The following is a 7,009-nucleotide window of genomic DNA, read 5'->3' as shown; positions in this document are numbered from 1 at the left end:
TTTGTTGCCCTCTGCTGGACTCTTTCCAACTTTTCCACATCTTTCTTGTAGCGTGGGCCCAAAACTGGACACAGTACTCCAGATGAGGCCTCCCCGAATAGAGGGGAATGATCACGTCCCTAGATCTGCTGGCAATGCTCTTACTTATTCAGCCCCAAATGCCGTTAGCCTTCTTGGCAACAAGGGCACACTGTTGACTCATATCCAGCTTCTCGTCCACTGTAACCCCTATGTCCTTTTCTGCAGACCTGCTGTCTAGCCACTCTGTTCCTAGTCTGTAGCATGCATGGGATTCTGCACCTGTCCTTGTTGAACCTCATCAGATTTCTTTTGGCCAATCCTCTAATTTGTCTAGGGCCCTATGTATCCTATCCCTACCCTCCAGCATATCTACCATTCCTCCCAGTTTAGTGCCATCTGCAAACTTGCTGAGGGTGCAATCCACGCTATCCTCCAGATAATTAATGAAGATATTGAACAAAACTGGCCCCAGGACGGATCCTTGGGTGACCTCTGCTTGATACGTCAGTGGTGATACATCAATGGTTATACCTTAGTGTAAATATAGTCATCTTCCTTTTTATACAGTGTCACACCCCCAACACAAAACTGAGGTAGGAAGGGGTGTTCCAGACCGTCCTGAATATCTCTTAAGAATTTCCCACTTTTAACATCTGCCACTACATTTTCTTTCCCCTTAACGTGAATTATGTTCCTTTCATATTCCTCTAAGGCTAAATTCCAATGAAGTAACCTAGAATTGGTTCCATTAGCTCTATGCAGCCATATCAGGTCACTTAATACCTTCTGTTGTACAAATAGGGCTTGAGTTGCTTAACAGCCCACACATTTGCGTAGCTTCTCTCTCTATTGTTGTATCATTTTGGTCAGCCAATGTTAACTTTTCGCTTAAGTGTGCAATGGGGTGTCTCTTACCACCTTCCCCTTCTTGAATGAGCACTGCCCCCAGTCCAACATTGGAAGAATCCATGCATAGCGGGAATCTCAAAATCAGGGCTGGCTAAGACAGGTTCTCTAGATAAAGCTTCTTTTAGGCTGTGGAAGCCCTGTTCACAGACCTCCATCCACATTCCCTTTCTTTGTTGTTTCTTTCTGTACTGTTATGGGAACAACAGTGTTACTGAACCCCTTTACACACCTAAGTAAAAGTTAGCCAGACAAATAAAGAATTAGACCTGCCTCTTTGTTTTAGGTGCAGGTCAGCTCTTAATAGCATCTACTTTCAAGAGTTCGGGGCGAACCAATCCATTGTTCGCTCTATGTCCTATATAGGATACTTCTGTGAGGTGGTATGCCTCAGTTTCCCTTTCCACACAGCAGACTAGGTTAAAATGGTTTCACTGCTGTGACAAGTTTCAAGTCTAATTATAGGTAATAACTGTGAAACAGCATTATCATAAGGCTTAAACTGATCTTCCTCCTTTCTTCATTGATAAGCAGTTTTTCTCCACTCTTATAAGTTTTATCGTTTGATCAGGTGTTTGCAATGGAATGTGCTAAATGAAACAAACAATCCCATGAATGGTTTCAGAGTTCTAACTATGAAAAAATTAAGATTTGAAAAACAGGCTGATTATATTCATATATAATTCAGTGGTAAGAAGTAAGAAATAAGAAAGGAGGCATATTGGATGCAGTATCAATCTAACAATTACAGCACAAAATTATCTTTTTATTATAAGATATTAAGGTCCAAATTTTCAAGAAATATCCATTAATTTTTGGATGCCTCAATATTAGGTGTCCAACCTGAGACACCGAGGACCCAATGTTCAGAGGTGGTGAACACTTGCAACTCCCACTGACTTGATTTGAAATTGTGGGTGCTCCAAACAAGTAAAAAATCAGACCAAGATATCTCAAGCTGAACACCACAAATAGAAATCCCCTAAACCAGCAGTGAATTCTGAAAATTTGGTCATAATTAAAAAGACCCAGTGCACAAGCAGCTCAGTGTTGCTGACTAAAATTAAACAACATGCAGAGTTTCTTGTCTCTTGGTATTTTTATAAATTGCATAATCCCACAAGAATAGTATAAGAATCTACATGGGTAAATTTTCATATGCTTGTCCAACTTTCAGATTTCATCTACTGATTAATCTACCACAGGGAAAAGTCTGCCTCCCATATCTGTTTTAGAGTGGTAAGTGTTGGTTTAGTTCCAAGACAGACTTTATCCACAGAGACCTTTATTCCAAAAATAACATGTATTTGATGCAATAAGACGGCAACTGTACTTCAGAAGTAGAAGTTTCTTTAACTCTTTGTTGAAATTTCATTGGAAAACAGACTTATAATAATGTTGATTTTTGAGGTTTGCTCTAAACCAACTAGTCACTCTAAGACCATTCAAAAACAACAAAAAGCATCTTTTGGGGCCCCAATCCTGCAAACACTAATGTTACAAGTTAAAAATTATTTAGACAAGTTAGATATATTCAACTCAGCAGGGCCTGATGAAATACATCCTAGAACAGTCAAGGAGCTGACTGAGTGGATCTCTGAGCCATTAGTAATTATCTTCGAAAACTCACTGGAAATGAGTGAGGATTGGTACATAACTGGAAAACCATTCTTAGGGAGTAGTTGTCGATAGGTCACAGTCACATTGGAAGGGCATATCAAGTGGGGTCTCACAGGGATCGTTCCTGGGTCCGGTTCTGTTCAATACCTCATCAATGATTTAAATATTGCATAGAGAGCACACTTATAAAGTTTGTGGACGATACCAAACTGAGAGGGGTTATAAGTGCTTTGGAGGATAGCATTAAAATTCAAAATGATCTGAACAAACTGTGGAAACGGTCTGAAGTAAACAGAATGAAATTCAATAAGGACAAATGCAAAGTATTCCACGTAGGAAGGAACAATCAACTGTACACATACAAAATGGGAAATGACTGCCTGGGAAGGAGTACTGCAGAAAGAAATCTGGGAGGTCATAGTGGATCACCAACTATATGGTCAACCATGTAACTCTGCTGCAAAAAAAGCAGACATCATTCTGGGATGTATTAGCAGGATTGTTGAAAGCAAGACACAAGAAGTAATTCTTCTGCTCTACTCCACGCTGATAAGGTCTCAGCTGGAGTATTGTGTCTAGTTCTGGGCACCACATTTCAGGAAAGATGTGGAAAAATTGGAAATAGTCCCAAGGAGAGCAACAAAAATAAGTAAAGATCAAGAAAACATGACCCATGAGGAAAGATTATAAAATTTTTAGTTGTCATTTACATAAAAGGTGGTTACAAGGAGGAGGGGGGGAATCCTTGCATAATCCTGCCTTTAGTGCAAGGAACTGGACTAGATGACCTTTTGAGGTCCCTTCTAGTCCTACACTTTTATGATTCTATGAGAATAGTGCTTACTACCACTGAAGTCCAATAAGACAATTCATGGTTGTAAACTCTATGCTTAATAGTAAGCATTTGCACAATTAGGCCCTTAAATAGCTTTCTGTGGAATGTCCCGGAATTTGGTCAGTCAGACCAGCTAAACTCTGCTTTATAATACTTAGTGAATGGTATCCAGTGTAATAGACCCTCATTCAGAAAGATACGAAAGTTCCTGCCTAACTTTAAGCATGTGAGTAGTTCCATTATATGCTTAAAGTTTGGCACATGCATAAATACATAGCTGAATCAGTGCCATAATGAAAGAAGACTGTAAACAACATAAGGAAGCTGAATAACAGAGTTGCAGATTCATTATGATTTATATTTGCTGCTTTTTGTATAGCAGAAGTAAACCCTGGTGTTTTTTCTAGGAGATACAGTATTTAATATTTAATAGTTTCTGCTCTAGCAGTGCTGCAGTATTCAGTTCTGTTACTATCCTCTTCAGAATATAAAGACTTCTCACTTTTCAATTAAAGTATTGTAAGACCTACAGTCCTTGTAATATGTATTGTGAGTCATAAGCAGGCAGCAGACTGTGGAAGGGATTGGAAGTTGGTTGTTGTTTTGTGATAATTCTTTTGTCATGAGGACATTTTCTTTACAATAGCACAGACAGCATCAGGATCTCAGCCAAGATTCTTATTTCATAGGTCAACTGAATTTAGCAACAGATAAAGGAAAGACTGCTTCTCCCCGAATTCAGTCTGATGTAACTCAGGAGAGTCGATTTAATCACACAGGTGTAACATAAGAGTAAATGAGATGAGTATCAGTTCACAAACTTTCTGCAGCAATGAGTGATTGATTGGGCCAGATAATCAGCTAGTGTAAACTGGCATAGTTCCATTGAAACATATTCTACATATTCAGCCCTGTGCAACTTTTCGGTTTGCCTCCAGGGAAAAAAGCTCCACTCACGTTACTAAAGACAAATTTAATATGGCATATTTCTAATTATGAAGTAGCAGCATCAATTTAATTATTTCCATTACTTTACATGATTTTAATTAAATTTAGCATTCATGTAGTCCTTTCTATCTCTAATTTCCATGATTTTATACGTTTCTCTTTGCTTTGGACCTTTAGAGCAGCTTTCATTCAAAGATCTCAAAACACTTTACAGTCATCAATTAACTAATCCTCATAACACACATAACAGATATATAATTATTATATCCAATTTACAGATTGGTAATCTGAGTCACGGGGAGGCTATGTGATCTGGCCAAAATCACAGTGTGAATCTGTGGCAAAACAGAATAGAATTCAGAAGTCCTAACTCCAGAAAAACATTCCTTCTTCTAAAACTATTATTTAAAACAGTCTTATAAAAGGTAAGAAAGTTTAATTTGTTTTGGATCTTTGTTACTTTTACAGAAGACAATAATGAAAACTGAGAAGTCAAGAGAATATAAAGAACAAAGCAAAACATGAAATAAAGGTGAGAGTTAAAGATCATCAAAGCAGGAACAGAAAATAATGAAGTACAACTCTAAGTACCTAGTAACAAGTCACTAAACTTGACAATCAGATTCCTACAGGTGACAAATTTCACTTCAGTTGTGCTAGCATCATTCTTTTCACCGAGGCTTTGCTCGCAATGTCCCCTGATTCTTCATAAATGCAGTAACTTAGATGCTGTATTAGTGGATGGAAATTACCTTTTTCTGAATGTGAAATTTCAAGCCTGAAAGACTGCAGTGATCAGCCATGCTTCTATCATGGACAGGGAACTTTAAGCTACATATTCTCCTCAAAAGTCACATCACCTTGTCAGACTTGTATATTTTCAAACCTTTCAACTGCTTAGTATATTCTGAAACCTGCTGATAAGTTTTCTCCTGTTTTAGGCTGTTCCTGAGAAAGATAAATCTGTTTTATTTTATTTGGTGTATTGGCATGTGCCCTTTTTAACAGTTTAGTTCAAGATAAAGCTACTACCCAAGTTAGATTCCCAAAAAGTAACATACCCCTGTCTAATAACCAGGTGGAGCACTCCACCTCACCAACAGATCTGACTTGGGTAAGAGGAGCAACTGGGAAGGAGGTACCATGCCAAAAGGGCGAGGTCTTTGGAAGCTCCTTCACCCTAGTCTCCAGTGTTCAGACTCAGTCCTGTGGTCTCACAAACAGCTGTAATGTCCCTCAAGAGGGAGTGTAACAGGGCTGCAGTGTTAATCCCAATCCCAGAATGCTCTGGGGATCCAATAGGCAAGGCCCTGCTCGTGTAATCTCACTAGGTAGATTGAAGGAAGTCTTCTGGAGTTACTAGTGTCCCACCCCTCCCCAAAGGTAGGGAACCATGCCCAGATGTTCCTCTGGGTAACACCGGGGGCAGTGAAAGACAGGTTGCTTCTCATCCCACTGAGATAATTTAGGGTGGGGTAGGATCCCATTTTACAATATCCTTCTCCTAACCCTATTAGACCGTGAGCTGTAGCTCACGAAAGCTTATGCTCAAATAAATTTGTTAGTCTCTAAAGTGCCACAAGTACTACTTTTCTTTTTTGCGAATATAGACTAACACGTCTGCTACTCTGAAACCTATTAGACCTTGTATGTTAATAACATATTATTCACACAAATACATTGCCCTACTTACTTACATCTAAGATTGCTTCTTAGAATAACACAAGTAAGTCTGCAGTCTTTTAGGCAAGTAGCAAATTTACCTATCCCCTTAACTATAACCCATTTCTATATATATATAAAAAATTACTTATTTTCCATCTTTGGACTAAGGATTTTACAGATACCCTACCATAGAAATGCTGCAGACCAATAAGGTCCAACTAATCTGTAAATTACAGGAAACTGTACTGTATCCAACTCTAAGATTCAGTCCAGGTTCCCCCAGCAGCTCTATTTTCTCCCTGCAGGGCTGAACTGGATCTCACTGATGATGCTCAAAACGTCTGCCAGTTTTGTACCCCTGACAATGACAGAACTCACTACTGATTTGTCAGGAGCTTCCAGCTTCTAACTGAGGGTATACGTGTATACACGCAGGAATATCTGCCCTTAATGAAAATTTCCACACCAGCTTCAAAAGAGCTCTTGAGCATCGTTAACAACTTCCTGGACTCCCTCAAATGTGCTGAAATAGCAACTACTTGTTTGCAGTCGGTCAAGGCTCTATGCTGTCACCTTGTCTGAGAAAGTTTTCATATCAACTGAGAGCAAGTAGATAAGGTTTTTGGCTGTACACCAGAAAATAAAAGGGCGGGGGAAGTGGGGGAATTACACCCATACTGTAACTCTAAGACTATATTTTTAGCAGAGTGCCCGTAGATCACTAATCAATAAGGAACAATGGTTTAAGAGATACAATATATTGTATCAGCCTCCATGTGTAGGCCACAGCTCTGTGGAACGTTTCAGAAACCTGTTGTAGCATGTACTCCAACAAAACTGAAATTAGAGTAGAGCTTTCCTTTTGAATGTTGGACTGTATCCTAGAAGTCATGTAATAAGTAAGCTAAATTTTGGAGAAGAATTTCTTGAGTTGACCAGTATTTTTGTCATTTTGTATTTGTATAAATTTTTGTGTTTATATCCCACTTCCTGGGATTTTTTTCCAGTGGAGGG

The sequence above is a fragment of the Dermochelys coriacea genome, chromosome 3 (assembly GCF_009764565.3).
Source record: "Dermochelys coriacea isolate rDerCor1 chromosome 3, rDerCor1.pri.v4, whole genome shotgun sequence".
Taxonomy (NCBI): Eukaryota; Metazoa; Chordata; order Testudines; family Dermochelyidae; genus Dermochelys; species Dermochelys coriacea.
The sequence above is the reverse complement of the archived record's forward strand: the minus strand, read 5'-3'. Positions refer to the sequence as shown.